Source organism: Pituophis catenifer, unplaced genomic scaffold (assembly GCF_029215685.1).
Source record: "Pituophis catenifer annectens isolate HBS135680 unplaced genomic scaffold, rPitCat1.0.hap2 SCAF_1, whole genome shotgun sequence".
Classification (NCBI taxonomy): domain Eukaryota; kingdom Metazoa; phylum Chordata; class Lepidosauria; order Squamata; family Colubridae; genus Pituophis; species Pituophis catenifer.
In genome coordinates, this window is record NW_027256881.1 from 157,565,133 (window position 1) to 157,584,658 (window position 19,526).

At 36.8% G+C, this 19,526-nt stretch overlaps 1 pseudogene; it reads right to left on the minus strand.

Annotated features, from left to right (window-relative positions):
• Positions 1-3,805: 3,805 nt before the first annotated feature.
• Positions 3,806-4,369, minus strand: LOC139308975 (protein C3orf33-like; annotated as a pseudogene).
• Positions 4,370-19,526: the final 15,157 nt, after the last annotated feature.

Consider the following 19,526-nt stretch of genomic DNA (forward strand, 5'->3'; position numbering starts at 1 on the left):
CCGCCCCAGGCACAAAGCCAGCTGGGTGACCTTGAGGTACATTTAACAAATGTTAAACTGATGAATAAGGATTGATTGAACAAAATACAAGATACACAGATGCTAGTGATTAGTCTTGAATTAAGGTAATACAAGTTGGAAATGATGACCATTATGAAATATACTGAGATTTAAATTGAAAGAGCAGGATGGAAAAATGATATAAAACAGATAATTATATTACAGTTAAAATGTGTGGGATGGATACTAACTAGATAAGAGTTTGAGACTCGGTGGAAATATGTTGGAAATTAATTCAAAATGCTGGAAACAGCCAAACAAATAGGAGGAGAGTTGGAGGAGACTATGCTGGAAATCAGCCAAACAATGGAGGGAGTTAAGGAGGATACTATGCTGGAAATCAGCCCACAAAATGCTGGAAACAGTCAAACAAATAGGAGGAGAGTTGGAGGAGATTGAGGAACTATTCTGAAATCAACTAAATAGTTGGTGTTTTGGAGGGGATCAAGCTGAGAATTAATCAAATAGAACAAGCTGGAAGATAGTTAAATATTAGAGGGAGATATAGTGGAAAATATATTAGAAATTGGAGTAAATAGAATATGCCTTTGTGAGAAATCTGTGTAATATGTAAACTGGGAGAAAAAAAAAACTAAGGTAAACTGATTTGAGGATAAGGGTCCAAGGATTAAAATTAGACAAAATGTTGTTTTATAAAATATAATAAAAATGGAGTGGTATTGAATTGAAACTAAGAATAAATGGTGATAAAATTGTAAGGTAAACAGGTCTACCATACGTGATATTTTAATATCTTCGTTCTTCTGCCCACACCACACCACTAAAAAATATTTCCATATATAAACAGAATCCTCAAATGACTTTAAATTTGTAATCCATATAATATCTTCTGTAATGTCTTTCAGCTAGATTGTTAATTCCATCGCCCATATTAGGGTAACATCAAGTTCTGTTTCCAACAGTATATTCAGTATCAGTATCTTCGATTACCATCTGCCCCCATCAGTAATAAATGTTGTTGTATATAAAAAACCAGGTTTTTTATATACGATTACTGATTGTTTAGCTTAGTAAAAGGGATGTTATGTTTAGATATAAATATATGTAAAAGATTTGAATTAAGAGATATATGTATGGGGGTGGAGGAAATGGGTAGATTATGAGTTGAATAAATGCTAAATTAGGAATTATTATAAAATTTTATAGCTGAAGATTGTTTTGAAATGTATAGTATAAGGGGGATATAATAACAATGTTAGAAAGAAATGGTCAACATGTGGGGGTGGTGCAGAAGGATGGTAAAGTATTTTTCAACTTGATATTAATGATTTTGTTTTGAAGAAGCCATGGGGAGAGGGGAGGGGGAGGGGGGTTAGGGAGGAGGGGGGAGGGGGGGGAAAGGGGGGAAAAACTTGTATTTGAAAAACTTTTTCAATAAAAAAAATTGTAAGGTAAACACTTAACAAGAGGTTAGAATATTGTAAAAATTATTTTGATATGACTTGTATAAGATATAAGGTAAAGAAGAATAAAGATATGTTTAGAATTGTTATGCAGATGTAAAAATGAGTGAAAGTGAATTTGAAACTAATTTTGGATAGATATAATGGATTTATATAGATGAAAATGTTAAATTTGAGGTAAAATTGGTTTTTTCTTAAGTTTTGAATTTCTTTTTTATCTTCTTTTTTATCTTTTTTTGTTTATTTATAAAAGATGTAATGGAAATTGTGAATTGAGCTTGTGAAAGGAATGTAAGCGTGGTAACCATCTATGACCAGATCGAGATTTTTGCTCTTGAAAGTTTTGTTTTTATGTTTAAATTTGAAAAAATAAATAAAAAATATTTACAAAAAAAAAAAGAAAAGAAAAATACATTGGGCATATTATACCCAAGAGAGCCACTTGGGCATAGTGGTTAACTGGAGATTGTGGGTTTTAGTCCCGCCCCAGGCACAAAGCCAGCTGGGTGACCTTGAGGTAGTCACTCTCTCTGTCTCAGTGACTAGAGAATGACTGGCCCAAAATGTCACCCAACTGGGTCTCATGCCTAAGACAGGACTAGAACTCACAATCTCTCATTTTCTAGCCGGGTGCCTTTAAGCACAAGAGCAAGCTTGTTGAGCACAGATCCCTTAAACACGGTTTGTTGAATAAGCCACAAGCTAACTTTACTTACTGCACTAAACCATCAAACAGTTCATAACCCACAATGTCTAATTTTACACAAAATTAGCTAACCCTACTTTATTTAATTTGGAGCGTGAATGCAGGCAGAGTTGTCTTTCTACTAATATTAAAATTACTACTGGTATAACTAAAGTTACAAGGAAAAATAACTATATTAGGGGGATTGAAGAACTGCATTTCATATATTGATATTTATTTCTTTGTATTAAAATAATTTTAAGACAATACAGATCAGCAAAAAAAATATTTCTATAAGATTTAATTCTCAATGTAGATATAGTCTCTCTCTATATTACCTACATTGGCAAGACCATTCAAAATGTTGTCAAGTGCTAGTTAAGCATATAAATAAATAAGTGGTGCAGAACACAAAGTAATACATAATGTTCTACCAAAGTAAATCTATTCATATGATCACATCTTATGATCCAGTCAATTAATCTTTACATTCAAATAACACAAACTTGCCTTGAGCACAAGTCCATAATTTCAATGTCATTTCCTTCTTCGTCACTTAAAATGTTAGAAGGTCTATAAAACATAAGCAGTAATACTGACTCTTGAACACATTGGTCTCTCTGAAATTAGCTATTCTCTTTGATAAACAAATTATTATACAGGCAGCTGCATTTAATTCTTCCATGTGGCATCACGAAGTAAAGAGAAATGAACAGAACAAAGGAATGAAGCCACACGGACACAGACCACAGAGAGCACACAGTATGTACAGATAAGATAGTTTGGCTGGTATAATTTCTACCTTTTCTGAAAGAAACCTGGTATAGTTATAGGAGCAACGAACCAAGAATTGCAATTACTACACTTTGGTATTTATAGAATGTGGGTAGTATCTTGATATCCATTAAGAATCACCTCTAGAACAGACAGCACAAAATCCACAATGTTTATGGGGCTAATTTGCATAATTATTAGCTAATCATCTCCAACCAATGCCAGTATGAACCTAAATCAGACAATTTGTCACAAGAGCATTAAATAATTCTGCCGTCATAAACTGAAGCCAGAAAGCAGTCTCCCAAATGAAGCCAAATTCAGCATCTAGACACACGTATAATGTTGCCAAAGGTCAAACATCAGCATTATGGCTGCCCTATCATAAAAAAACTGGCCAATTTTTTTTGCACAAAATGTAATAATGGAGACCAGTCCTTGTTTGGTTTTTTTTTTTTTTTTTTTGCCCTGTTGCATGCAATCTTTGTAAAATACATCACCAGTAATTCCATATTTCCTTTATATTTACATTATATTTTGTGCTTTTTCCTCTGGGAGAGTTAGACAGTCTAAAGAGTGTTCTTCCTTGTGAAAAAGCTTAATAGATTAAAACTTTTAACAATAATTATGTGTATTGTATATGCAATTTTCTTAAAACATAGATATCAGATGTTTTCATCTTTTTAAGAACTTAGTTACATCATTTTCACAGAAACTAACACAATGCTACTCCCTGCTCCATTTAGGGTACTCCAAGCAATTGTTTTCATAACCGGATTCTCAACCATGTTGCAAACTGCTTTAATTTTTGGATAAATTTATAATTGCTTATGTGTTCAATGAATGGCTTTTCAATGAATGTCTATTCTTTCCAGATTCCTTTCTTTTTTTCCACAGCTTTCATTTCTGCTTGAAGTAGCCTTTTGTGAAGCTTCCACTATCTGGGATTCATGAGCCAACCCTTCAATACCGACTGTCTTGCTAAACCCTCATTGCAAGATCTCTTCATTTAGACAAATACTGGAAAATCTCCCCTTATTTACTATTACGAAGCAATCAAGTGCTGATTCTTCTTTGCCCAAAAGCTAGAACCAAATCATTTGTGAAGGTTTCATTTCTTCTTTTAACCAGATTACCCCATCAGACGTTAACTCCACACCAGCAAACATCTTTTCTGCAGAGAGGAAATGTTTGGAAGGGTAATAGGTACATGTTCAATTTCTAATCCTTGCTTGGTTATTTGTCGTAATTGTCCATGTAGCTTAACATTTTTCTCTATAAATTCGGGACATATTTCCAAAGCATTTGTGAATTTGGCTGTCAATTTGATACTCTTTGCAAGTACAATCACTTCAACTATTGCCAACCTGGTACTTATATTCCAGATGAGGGTGAGATGCACGTCTGCCCACTCGGAAAGACGCATGACATAATCTGCTACCCGGCCATGGCCGCCTACCAGCCGTCGCAGCCTGTCGCTTCCTCACGCCCTAACATAAAAGGGTTACTGACCAGCAAAGTAGTTTATGAAGGTTGGGGTTGCTGTATTCATTTATTTATGTTTTTAATATATGTATATATTTATCTTTTATTATTGTAAGTTGACCAGAGTTACCTGGTGGCAAAATGGACAGCTAATAAATGTTATAAACAAACAAACAAACAAATAAACAAAGCAGGTATATTACTAAATTCATTCTTGTCAGACCTAAAGTTTAAACAAGAAGATCACCAATCTCAAGAATAGACACTCTCATATGAAGAACATTGATCCAGGATCCAATATAATTAAACATAATTAAAAATATGAGAAAAATTGTTTTTAAATGACTATAAAGTGTTATCATCCCAAGAATACAGAATAATGTTAAAAATATATTCAGAATAAGAATGTAATTTATTTATTTTTCCTCAGATAAGCTTCTAGCTTAAAAAGACTATCTGAGATTAAAAGATCAAGAACAGTTTCAACAGCAATTTAATCCTTTTTCTCCTGGGATTCTAAAGGCTGTAGAATATCCAAATAAAATGAAAGGCAAAAGTAAACAGTGAAGGAAAGAAGGATGTGTTGCACTGAATGAAAAAATACTACCAGGCAAATTCAGACAACGTGGTTAATTTATGATTCAGTCTGTTGTGCAAAGTGCTGGGTTAATTGGCTAAAGCATTAAGAAGTGTTTAATGTGAACACAACCACAGTGGATTAACCCTGTTTAACCACTCAAAGCAGGATATTTTTCTACCTTCTAATTCAGTGTTTTGTCTCTCAACATATCCTCGTTAAAATACAGTCTTCTTTTTGAATTTCCTTTCCTAACTGAGCAAAACAAAATAATGATTTCTAGGTTGCCATAACTGTCAGCTCCACTTGGAACCACCTGTGCTGCACCGGATAAATACACACACTCATGCTCAGAAGAGGAATCTATCCGGTTTAATCATAGCTTACACGATGGTCAAACAGTAAGCGCTGAAGTTCTTTGGTGAGAAGCAAAGTTGGAGACGACTGTTTCTCCCATGCCTCCGGCTTTATAGAACGCCCTTCAAGCCCTTCCTTTGCTCTATTACAAATTTAAAGTAACCGCGCTGCTTATCCCATTCTGGCTACCTACAGGTCGCCCATACTTCCGGGTTTTTTATTATCTTCTCCTGTCATTGGGATCTGTTTGACGTTGATGGATTTATTCCCCCCCCCCTTTTCCCTTATACCGTCCATCACCTAATATCACAGTGCCATCCTACATGCTATAACACCCCCTCCACCGTGTGTGTTCTTCCGGGTCTGTTCCATCTCATTCTGGATCTGCACAGATGCTCATGTTCAGGTGTTTCATATTCCCCAGGATATTGTGTCGAGGGGTTGTTTGACACTCGACAATAACTTTATGTCCAGCATTACAGAATAGCGTAAAGTGTTTAAGAAATATAGACAATTTTTATAGAATCTCAGCTAGATTTTCAGGTTTTATTTACTGATTTATTAAATTTATATAGCCACCCATCGTATACTTCAGGGGTGGGTTCTACTTACCTTTACTACCAGTTTGCATCACGCCCGCACGATGCTTCTGCACTATGCTTCTGCGCAGATCACCTATGATGACAATGGGGTCAGTGGGCGGAGCCTCCTGCCAGTTTTACTGCCGGTTCTTGCGAACAGGTCTGAACCGGGGGCAACCTACCACTGGTATACTTGTGATCTGGGTGCCAGACACAATTAAAAGCCAACAATCAACAAATTAAAACAATTAAAATTAAATTAAAATGGTTAAAAAAACCCTATAATAACAAAAAGATGTGGAGAGTACATTCTAAATTTATATGTAGGCAACCATTTAAAGGACTCCATGATTCCATGGGATCCCCAGGCCTGATGGCAGAACTACGTTTTAAGGGCCTTCCAGGATGGCAAGAGGCAAATTTCACCTCAGGAGGAATGATGTTCTTGATGGCAGGTGACATAGCAGAAAGGCTCTTGCCTGGATCCACCAAATGAAGCTTTTTGGTCAACAGGATCCACAAACATTCCTCCTGCCTCCTTAGATTAATTTTAAGTGCGCTTTTAGGAATGGTTTGGGCTAAGACTAAACGGTACTCGGATGCTCCCCAATTATGTAATGCTTCAACAAGTACCATCAAATATTCACTAAATACAGTGAGGGCATCACTGCTGTATGGGATATGGGATTGTCTCACCTTATTTTTGCATATTTTAATTTGCATTCCTGTTTGACATCTTCATCTCACTAGCTTTGGGATAGCCAAAATTGCAACCTTAAAAGCAGATGAAGCCTGAGGAATTGGAGACTGAGGATTCTTTGGGACTGGGGATTATTTGAAAGTTGGACACATTCCTCCTTCAATATATGGAGACTTTTTCAGATTGGATGAACTTAATGTGTTTTGTTTGACAGCTCTTCACTTGTTGACAATTTGTATGAAATCGTACAGAGATGTCAAAAATATATTTAAACATTTTTTTCATAAATATTATCAAGTCATTATCAAGCCTTTTATTACAATCTATTCCACTTTGAAATGGATAAGTTTAAGGTGGCTACTTTCTTGATTTGTACATTGAAATCTAGAGAGCAACTACGGTACCTATTGTATACTCAGAGGACTCAAAGTAAAGGTCATCTTCTGCAGGAGAAAAGGCTTTTCTATTCAACAAAGTTTTGTTTTGCTTTTGACATTTTACTGAAGCCAACTCCATAAATGTTCTGCCACTTGCAAAATAACTCATATAACTAATAACAGAAATTACAAGTGATATCTTGCGGCAACAGTTCTGTACCAATGGAACAGAACACACAGGTGTTTGCTTCCAATCATGAGTTCTGAAGCCAGGTCAATATTAAGAAATGACAATACTTGGAATCTTGCAATAATAAGGATGTTTTCCTAGAGAAAAGATTGATATGTTTATTTTTTTTTCAGAGATGTCACATCTAGTGGCACTTTTAGCTCTGGCTATTAGCCTATATCAATGTGTTAACAATGAAGTATGAGCTTTGTGATTGAAATCTGGAAACAGTTTGAAAAGAAGCATCCAGTAGACTCAGATTCCTTTATGGTAATCTCAAAGAATTGTTCTAACAGAATGGTTAAGGGATGATATAGGGACACATTCTGTCATTCACACACTCTACTAAAGTCATTTGCAACCTGTGTGCTGGTTCAACAAGTTCAATTTTTATTGAATTTAAAGTAAGACATTTTGAGGCTTTACTATTTGTTTGGGAAGGGTGTTCACTTATGGAGTTTATATTAAACATTCTACAGCAATTTCTTTATATTTCTTCATTCAAAATAGCCATTGACAAATGGTAATTCAAATTGTCATAATTTGGAAGGAATTCTGAAATCCACAAAAATGTTATCCAGGGACTTCAGGTTGCAAATGACTTTAGTAGAGTCTACTACCATGCACACCATGTTACTTATTTTCAAGCTTCTGAGTTTTGACTATTGTAGAGTAACATGGGTATCCTATAGCAATGTCAATCATTGAATGTAGTGATCATACAATTGATTTAATTTTATGCAAATAAATGCAGTTCAGGTAAATAATGTTTATATTTACAATGTCTCCATCCAGACTGTCTAGCGAGATTTTCATAGGGAGGCTCATTCCTTACTTCTCTCCTCTATCCCAATCTTCCCCAGCCTGGTCTTTCCAGATACAAGCTGGGGTTTCTGCTCCGACTATAATACATGTTCTACACATTAGCTCTTCCTTTATGGCAGCCCTACAATTCAGTTAGATGTAGGGAACTATTAATTTTCTCTATGCTACTTCCAGAATCCTTTACCAGACATGAAGGTAGATATTGAGGAGAAGTGAAATTTAACAACATCTGAAAGACTTCAGATTCTTTGCCCTGTTTTGCATCACTGGAGCAAGTATGTGAGTACTAGCAGTGGTGGGTTGCTCCTGGTTCGCACTGGTTCTCAAGAACCAGTAGTAAAATTTTTTTAATAGTTCGGAGAACCGGTAATAAGATTGGCTGGCCACGCCCCCGAACCGGTTCCCGGCCCGGTCGCTATTCACTTACCCCACCCACTCCCAATCTATTGCTGCCTCCTGAGTCCCAGCTGATGGCTAGAGGGAAAAAAACTGTTTAAAATCTTGCCGCGGGGCTTCAAAGGGCCACCCTACAGCTGATCAGTGTTAAAAGAAAACAAATGAGTAGACCAGTGCCTGCAAAAATAGAAAAAACAGCCCCTTTCAGCATAGGTTAATTAGCACAAGTTGATTAGATCGGCCTCCCGACTCTCAGCTGATTTGCTCTCAGCTGTTTTGCGCAGGGCTCTGCAAAGAGTGCTGGAGCAGATTTTTTTCCCCCTAGCTATGCTGAAAAAACGAAACTGAAAGTAAAGCCGGGTCTTTGCTGCAACGTGACAAAATGAGGCAGAGAGAGATTTCTTTTTCTTTTTCCTCACCAAAAAAGGTAGGTGCAAAACTGCAAACAATGGGAAATTTAGGGCAAAAGAGGAGAGTTCAAAATTTTAAAACACAAAAGAAAAAAAGCTCTATTTAACTAGGGCATTGTAATAATTGAGATACTATTAATTGTATATTGTGTTGAAAGCAGAAATGGTTAAGTTGTGGTTTGGAGGAATATATGGGGGAAATTATTTGGTTTATTATTATTGGTAAATATAATTGTAGGAGGTTAGCACCCACTCCTTTCCTGGAAATATTTTAGGAAATATGAAAAAGGCAGAATATTTTATTTCCCTGGATGAGAAATGGATAAGTATGTTTTGAAGCAGCTCCCATCTTCCTGCCCCCACCCTTTGTTAATGGGCCATTAAGGCCTGGGCCAGTCTATTCTACATAACAGAGATCTACCTCCTTCAGGCAGAGCCATAGTAGGAATTGCCAAAGATCCAACAAGGATGGAATTAGTCCTCTACACAATAGCAGCAGAAACTCACCATATGTGACCTGGGAAGCATGTGACCTGGGAAGCACATGTGACCATCAGCCAGCAAGGCTAGCTAAGACCCCAACCCCCTGGGAGTCTGACAACCAATCAGGATACTCTTGGGGGCCCCAAGAAATGCAAAGCCAGAAAGAGCATAAAAACCCGTGGACTCGCTGTATTCCTCTCTTGTTTCTTTTCTGTTCAGGAACTCAAGCTATGTGATCCTGTCCACCATTAAACAATCTTTCCAAGCAGTCTCCATGTTTCTAGTGTCTTTTTCCCCACTTGGAGCAGAACCCAGAAGGAGATTTCTTCCAACATAATTAATTGATTTGTAAGAAATTGGATTGCATGGAAATAATTGGAATATTCATGTTCATATTGATTAATATACAAAAAAGATAGTTATATAACTAATTGATTTATATTAAAATGTTGAATTTGTATTAAACAACTGTAATATTACATAATTAACCAATGTGAGGATGGATATAAAAATAGATGACAATGGGAAGGGGTATAATATAGAATAGAAGGGAAAAATTGAATTTGATTAAGATTAGAGATGAGGATGAAGGGTAATATTGGTTTTTTTTAAAAAATAGATGAGGAATAAATATGGCAAAAAGGAAATATAGAAATTGTAAATTTAATTGAAATGACTAAATACTGTTTAAATTTGTGAACCGGCCAAATACTCTGTTCAAAGAAAATACATTGTATGTTTGTATGTGTGTTTCTAATTACTGCTATTTATTCATATTTGTTCTTTTTTATTCTTTAAAGTTTAACAATTCATTCTTTATCTTAATATCTTCATATTTGTTTGGGGTTCGCTTTCTTCCCTTTCATCTTTTTTATTGTACAGCAATCTTTCTCCTCAAACCTACCACCTCTCTCTTTTCTTTCCTTCTTACTTTTTCTTCCCCACTCTTCTTCTCCTCCCTACTTCCTCTTCCTTTCTCTTCTCCTTTCTTCCTCCCTCTCTTACCCTCACTCCTACTCTAATTTCCCTTCCCTTCCTTCATCCCTCTCTATTGCTATATCCTTTTATGCATATGGACTACTCAGAGGGCTGAAAAAGGTATTTTGACTGGTCCTCGCACTTTTGACCAGTCCTCGAACTTAGGACTGTCCTCACATTTTACGTTTTTGCCCTATCTTGTCACCATGGTGAAGAGAAGCAGTTGTGAAATGAGTGACACGATTGTTAAGAATGCTACAATGGGCATAAATGATGACCAGTCATAAGTGCGAAGACCAGTCAAAAGTGCGAGGACCTGTCAGAAATGACTTTTTTCAGCCCTCTGGGTAGTCCTTTTGTGCACATGGACTACTCAGAGGGCTGAAAAAGTTATTTTTGACTGGTCCTCACACTTTTGACCAGTCTTCGAACTTCCAAGTGTCCTCACATTTTACGTTTTTGCCCTATCTTGTCACCATGGTGAAGAGAAGCAGTTGTGAAATGAGTGACATGGTTGTTAAGAATGCTGCACGGGCATAAATGTGAGGATGGTCATAAATGTGAGGACCAGTCAAAAGTGCGAGGACATGTCAGAAATGACTTTTTTCAGCCCTCTGAGTAGTCCCTATACACATAGCCATGGCCACCCGGTCACATGACCAGCTAGCCACACCCATCCAATTACATGATCTCCAAGCCACGCCCACAAAATAAGCCATGCCCACAGAACCAGTAGTAAAAAAATTTAGAACCCACCCCTGGTACGTAGGCATAAGATCTACACTTACTCCAGAGGCTATGGGGGATATACAAAATCTTTCTACTCTACCCAGACTTAACTGTTGTGAGATGGGCACCAATATAAATTATTTACACAATTAAAAAAAAAATGTAATAAAAGCACTAAAACTGTAGGAGGAGCAGACAATACTGGTATGAATCTTTCCTAATTGCTATTAATTGAGTCTAGGAGTTCCTCTCAAAACTGAGCACGCTTTGTTACTACAAGTTACTTGTTACTTACACCCTTGTAAGGCCATTGTTTTGTGAATTAGCATTTTAGTGTTTAATCAAAATTAATGAAATGAGAGAAGCTGAAAGTGAAGTTCCTTATTTTCTCACAATAAAGGTTCACAAATAATCTGGCAATATTATACTGTGTGATGTTTAAGAACTGCAGTAGGTGAGCACAAAGCAAAAATATATGTGGAGAAAAGTCGAGAGAGGGAAAAGTCTTTCTTTTATCCGACATGGCTGTGAGCATTCTAATAATGGAGAAAGGGAAGGAAAATTAAGGAGATAACTTTGGCAATGCAGTGCTGTGTCTGAAAATACAGGGCTTGAATCCAATTTGGATTCAGATCCTGTTTGCAAAGTTGGGTTCATGCCAGATTTCTCTTTGAGGTTTTAGTTCCCATTCCAAATTAAATAAATTTAAAAGTTCATATAAAGCTACTCAGGATTAACTATGTCGTGTTACATGTACTCTGAAACCAAACATTTGAGTAATAAATAGGAAATTATATCTGTTAAGTTTTTAATACGGTTTTTGAAAATTTCAGGGCAATGAACATTACTATACATTGCCAGCAAGGAGGGAAATGTGCATTTCTTAATTAATATTGTATTAAAGTTTATTATAGAAATAAAAACAAAAATTAGAGATTTTAAAGAGGAAAGACATAGAGAAAAAAATAGAAAAGAAAAAAAATAGTGACTTCAGCAATACAGTACAAAAACAGTTTTAGCCTCAACTTTTTGCTTCACATTTCTGATTATTTCAAGGTCTTTCTATTACAAAGTCATTCTAGTCTTAAAAATCTAAAATCAAAGTTTTATTTTTTTCAGTTCCAAGCACAAAGTCCAGAAGTGGTTTCCAAGTAGAAACAAAAACTAGAAAAAATCTTCTCTTTAATTAAAACAGTCAATTTTGCCATCTCAGCCAACTCCACCACCATCACTATCCCATTCTTTCTACTGAATTAAAATAAAAATCTGACTTCAGTATTTCTTGGCTTTGTCACAAGTCCACCAGAGATGATAAAATTGGCACTTGGCACTTCCAACATGCATTTTTGGGGCGTTAAATACCTATGATACATGGCTCTTATTTTAAGGATAATTGTAATTAATCCCACCTTAATAAACCTTTTGCAAGGAAGGAAATGTGTGATTGTCCTAGAAACTGTGACAATTCAGTAAGTATGATTCTGATGTTCAATCCATGGATAATATAGAGGTAGTTATAGCCACATGCAGTAATGGGTTTCAAATCCCATCGCTACCTCTTTGCTCATGGCCAAGAGTATGCGTGGATGCGTGGATCGGTAGCAACCCACCATTAGCCAAATGTATCAAATTTGATCTATTTATCAAATTTATATAACTGCCCATCTCACAAAAAGCGATTCTGAGTGGTGTACAACAATTAATTAAAACAAAGTATATATTAAAAAGTCAAGATTAAAATGTAAAAACTGAGAAATTAGCCACCCAGAGTCCCTTGGGAGTGGGGCGGCATAGAAATGCAAATAAATAAATAAATAAATAAATAAATAAATAAATAAATAAATAAATAAATAAATGCAAGAGAGAGTTGTTCACAGTGGAGCTGTCTCAGGGTTTTAGTCCCCTGGTGCTCCCAGGCCTGATGCCACAACCAGCAAAGATGGAACTAGCCTCATTTCAGGAGGAAGAATGTTCTGGAGGGCAAGTGGCATGGAAGACAAAACCTGCCTCCTGGGCCCACCAAGTGTAATTTCCTTGCAGACAGGATCCACAGCATGCCCTTCCTGCTGGATCTAATGGAACAGGCAGATGTGACTGGGGAGAGGCAGTCCCTCAGAGAAACCAACCCCATGCCATGAAGGGTTTTAAAGGTTGAAATATTTGCCCTTTGCCCCAAACATTTCTCCTTTATGGTGGAAATGATGCAAATAGGTAAGAGGACAAGCCCTGGCTTATAGGATTTGGGTCACCCACCACTCTAATAAGGTAAGCTGCCATGGTCTAGAACAAGATAGAGATGGGAAGTAGCAACAGGGGAAAAAGTAATCATTTACTGATTAGCATGTATGTGTATATATACAATATAGTGTATATGTACATAGGACTGACCATGCCAAATGTAACTGACATTTTATGAAAAAGAAATATCAAGTGTGAGCAACTGTTTGGAACAGTTTTCTCAGTGTTCAATAACTTCACTTGCTTTGATACTTTGAGTTTTTAAATGCATCCCTAAGTTCTGCTTAGTTGGCGTTAAACAGCTGCCCAGTTTCTCATATTTTCCAACCAAGTGTGATAAAATCTGATAATTGGTAGACTGTTGCAATTCTATGGCCTTTTGGAAACTATTTCATTCAGGGTTTGTTCTTCTGTCCCTCAAGGACAATCCCAAAAACAACAAAAATGCTGAAAGCAAAAATAGCAAGTAAGGCTACATTATTGAAAGATCAGAAGAATTTGCCAGACGTCAAGAACAAAAAGTCATGAAAAGTGTACAGAAGACCAAAGTAACTGCAACAAAAGTGCTACTTACAATCCATGAAATGCTGCAAGAATGTATAAATAAATAAAAGAAACAGGGTGAAGTGGAGTTACTAAACATTATATAAAAACACGAAAAGCATAGTGCTTGAAGCCAGTTCAATTATCTTCTTTTGCTGTTAAGAATAAGATCCCACTAGTCATGGAGCTGCTCACCTATTGGTTATAGTTAGCATCTTGTGGGGCGGGTGTCTATGTTTACCCAAGGAAAGGACATTCCTCAGGTCCTACTTTCACCACGGTTGGAGCTGTAGAAGCCACCATACCAAGTTCAATGTACTATGTGTAGCTATGATGGTGAATTACAGCATGTAGGGTTTGGGTTGTCCACCCTATCTTTTACTTTAGCCCATTATGTACTTGTCAGGCAGCCACTGGTTCTGGATCTCCTGTAAAGTAAAGGCTTCTTTGGAGTCCAATAACAATTTTCTTCTCTTCTTCCCTATGATGTAGAGTGGATATTTTTCCAGGTCATGTTGTGGTTTGTTTCAGGGATGAAATGCTCCCGGTTTGGACTGGATCGCCTGATCCGGTAGCGATGGAGGCGGGTGGTTCGGAGAACTGGAAGTGGTAGCAAAAATCCCTGCCCCCCCCATTGCCCAGCTGAGCCGTGCAATCATCAGAGGCTTTTTTTTTTTTAAAGCATTTTTTCTACAACCTCTTTGGCTGAAAAAATGCTTTTAAAAGTAAAAAAAAAAAGCCTCTGATGATCGTGCGGCTCATCTGGGATGATCAGAGGCTTTTAAAAGCATTTTTTCTACAACCTCTTCGGCCACATGACCATGGAGATATCTTCGGACAGCGTTGGCTTTGAAACAGAGATGGGCACCGCCCCCTAGAGTCGGGAACAACTAGCACATATGTGCGAGGGGAACTTTTACCTTTATCTTTTTAAATATACATGAATAGAACTCCTTGAGACCTCCCAGAAGTGAGATAAGGACAGGATGGATATTAGAGATAAAACTCAACCTTTGTGCTGAGGTCTGTATGTGCTTCCTCATATACTCTTAGTGATCTTAGTCACAATGGTGGAATCATCCATTCATATATTCAAGGCAAAAACTACTCCTATAATTTACCAACAAAACTACATAGATAGAAAATATAAAGTGATGGATTGATGATATAAATGTTGATATCCTGGTCGGATGGCACTCACCATACTACTGAGGAAGTGCTGGGGATCTTTCAGAGAACTAATGGTGTTTGTGACATGGCTAAATTAGAGTCTTCAGAATAGCTAGCTGCTGAAGTTGCCATGCAGGAAATGAAAACCTGAAGCAGTGAGAATATGGGATGTAAGGAGCATGAACATGGGAAAGCTCAACACAGTGAAGGATGAATTGACCACACACTAATATTTGATGTGGAGAAGGGTCCCTTCTGGGATGCTTTCTCCACCTCACCCCTCCTTCAGACGCAAGTTTCATTTAACAGACCCTTATCTAGGCTTCAGCTCTTCCTCCTGTCTCTCAAATCATTCTTGCATTCCATTACAATACCAAATAATACCAAAAAGGTGTCAGCATGTGCTTTATTGATTATATTTAAAAAGCCTCTCATCGTGTCTCTCATGTCAACCTATGGAATGTGCTGAATACTTCATTGTCCTCATGTGAAATTTATACACAGGCCAGGAAGTCAAAGTATAGACAGAACATGATGAAGCAGACTGACTCCAGGTTGGCAAAAAATCATGGAAAGGACGTCGGTGGTCTTCTAGTCCAATTCCCTGCCCAAGGGAGGAAACCTTATTCCATAGTGGACTAATAGTCATCCAATCTTTTCTTCAACAGCTCCAGTGATGGAGCACACATAACTCTGGGAGGCAAGCTGTTCCATTGATCAATTGCTGCTAATTTCTCCTTATTAGACTCATTTCACCCATTAACTCTTGTCCTGCCCTCAGGTGCTTTGGAGAATAAATCCACCTTCTCTTCTCTATGACAGCTCGTCAAATATTGAAAGATATCTATCACATCACATCTAGTCCTTTGATAGATTAGACATATCTAGTTCCTAACTGTTCATCATATAGTTTAGCTGCAGACCCCTTATCACTGTTGCTCTTCTCTCCACTCTTTCTAGGTTCTAGGTTCTCACATGTTTTTTGTTTTGTGGTGACCAGACCTGGCTGCAGTTCATCAGTGCATTATACAGCATAACTATCACTTCTTGTGATCTTGATACTAATCTTACTATTGTAAGAGCCATGGTGGCACAGTGGTCAGAATGTAGTATTGCAGGCGAACTTGCTGCTCACTGCCAGGAGTTGGATCCTGATCAGCTCAAGGTTGACTCAGCCTTCCATCCTTCTGAGGTCGATAAAATGAGGACTTAGATTATGGGGGCAATATCCCGACTATGTACACAGAATAGGGCTTTATTTGCTTTTTTGGCAGCTACACCACACTGCTGGCTCCTACTTAAGTGATGGTCCACTAGAGTAGATCATCTAGATCTCTCTCACAGTTATTACTGCTGAGTCAGGTATCACCTGTTCTATAACTGTTCATTTGATTTTTCTGCCTAAGGGCAGCACCTTACTTTTCTCATTATGAATTGTTCCCTTATTTATTCAACCTATATATGGAATATAAAATCAGAGAGTCTAGAATGGAAGAAGATGAATGTGGCTTTAAAATTGGAGGAAGAAGCGTCTATATAACCTGTACTATGCTGAAATTGAAAATGTAAACGATCTGCAAACCGTAGCAATGAATGTAAGGAACAGAAAATAACAATGGGACTAAGATTAAGTATAAAGAAGGACCATATTAATAACAGATATAGTAATCAGCCTTAGAATTGTCAATGAATTTTGATGCTGAAGAAAACTGTTGAGAACGCCTAGCATAGGGAAGAAAATAAATAAATGTATGGCTGAACAAATCAACCCAGTTCTGACTCAATGCACAAAAATCAGGCTCAAATTATGCTTCTTTGTATGCATTAAGAAAATATCTGGTTCTCTGCAGAAATTGATAATAGTGGGAATAGTAGAAGAAAAAAGAAGACCACCAGCAAGGTAGATGAGCTTAGTTACAATGGTGTGGGAATGGGTACACCATTGTAAGACCTGAAGGATCAGGTTGGGAACAGATTCCCTTTGCAGAATATCTGTGTGGTTGTTAAGAGTTAACAGTGACTCATCATCATCATCATCATCATCATCATCATCATCATCATCATCCATGATATGTCTATTATCTTAGCTACATTTATGGTTCCTTAGATATAAATAAATTGCAATACTCAAATAGAGAAGCCTAAGTGTATAATCCTTTAGTTTGAAGGATAGAAATTGCAAAGTTTGTGTGGTGGAGATTTAACATTTGTGAAGAATGAAATGTTTCATTATATTAAAGAAGAATGAAATGTTTCATTATATTAAAAGTAAGTTTCCTAGCCTGTCAACTGATTTTTCCTAATGCAAGAAATGCATTAAGTTCAGTGCACATGACTGAGGGATTACATAGTGGTAGAAGACTTCCCTTGTCATGAATAGTGTCCTGTTACAGATAACTACTGGAGCTTCAAGGCAGTTTTGGCTACATTTACAGTGTAAATCAGCATGTCACAACGCATGTAGAAAATAAGCACATAAATTCTTCCAGTACTGAATTATTTCTAGATCTGGAAAAAGTGTTATATCTAATAAAATAATCATTTATTTTATTGCACTGTTTTAACACTTCAAAAAAGTAACAATAAAATAAATAATAGAGCATTAGATATGTATTTTGCACTCTCTAGTATATGATGGAAAAGATCATTTTCTGGCCTATGAATGCCAGAATTTTCAGGCAATTTTCTAGTGGCAATTTTCAGGTCCATGCAGAGTTTATAATCAAATTAGACACCCAGATATATATAAATTAATTTGTACATGGACATAGTGAATAAGGAAGATGATTTTGCTATGGTTCCAATGATGTTATGAAAAATGAATATTTTAAATATGCAATCATACTTTTTATGCAGATTTATTCTGTCCACATATACCATGAATATTTTTTTTGTTTCTCCTGTTCAATTGTCTCTGTTTCTCAGGGACTATCTGGAGAAGTCCCTGAAATTTTGGGGCAAGGTTTTTCAAACTGATTTGCTGTTGCCTCCTTCCTAGGTCTGAGAAAATGTGACTCACCCAATTGACTTTATGCCCAAGGTGGGACTAGAACTCAGAGTCTTATTCTCAAGACTGTGCATGGATTTATTCAATTCCAGCTGACTGAAGCTTTTAAAATAAATTGTATTTTTTCCTTTCTGGATTATTGAATATAAATTATGTATCTATACACAGTTGAACTGAATGCTCAGAATGAATAATTTAACAATTTGCATGACATAAAATTAAATTGCTTAAACCGGTACTTTCCCCCCTCTCTGTTAAAGGTACTATGAAATGTAGAGAAATTGTACAAACCAAGGAATTAATATTTGTATAAGAGGTTTTCTCAAGGAAGGTATGGGGAATGGCAGAGAATATTGCATAACTCTGAGCTGATTTCTATCTTGTACTGTACAAAAACTGATCACAATACATTTTCAAAACTGGTAACTTGCTGAATGCTAGCATAGGGCCCTTTCACAGTTGTGCATATATTTAGCATCCTAACTATGTGCCAAAATATCACACAGGCAGGCTATAAGTTACTGTTTCTAATTTTGCATATATTCTTAGTTCTTATTATGCTTGCTTTGCAAATTGTTGCTGGCTCCAAAAGAGAATAAAATGTGTGTTTGTGTGTTTGTATGTATGTATATGCACACACACACACACACACACACACACACACACACACACATGCTTAAAAATAATTATTCCTAATATTTACATTGTGTGCAGAAAGTATTGAGCATTCTTTTACATGCACCTTTTTCAAACTCTTTTTACACATTCTTTTTGGAACTCATAATTTTCAAATACGCACTTTTTATTGTAATTTTTGAGGAGGAATTGATGGATCCTTGGGAATATGCTTCCTGCTGATAGTGCCAGATAGAATCTGATCTGGCACAGCCACCCAATTCTCTTCCAATTTTTTACACTCCTACTCCTCACATCTCTTTATTTGCCTTATTAGAAAATTTTCCACATTTCCACTGAAGACTAACTTAAAATAATAATAATAATAATAATAATAATAATAATAATAATAATAATAATAATAATAATAATAATAATTTTATTTCTATACCGCTCTTCTCCCGAAGGACTCAGGGTGGTGTACAGCCAATTTAAAAACACAAGACAAAACAGTGGTTAAAAATTAAAATAATTAAATAGATTTGGCCCGATTTAAAACCCCAAAAATTTAAAATACCCCAATTTAAAATTATTATGTTGATAGCCCAGCCTGGCGGAACAACAGGGTCTTCAGTGCGCAGCGACACACCCAGAGGTCGGAGATCTTACGTATTTCCAGGGGCAGTTCATTCCACAGGGCTGGGGCTCCCACAGAGAAGGCCCTCCCCCTGGGTGTCACCAGCTGACATAACTTGGCTGATGGCACCCTGAGGAGACCCTCTCTGTGGGAGCGAACTGGCCGGTGGGAGGCTATTGGTGGCAGAAGTCGGTCTCGAAGGTACCTGGGTCCTGTGCCATGGAGCGCTTTAAAGGTGATGACCAA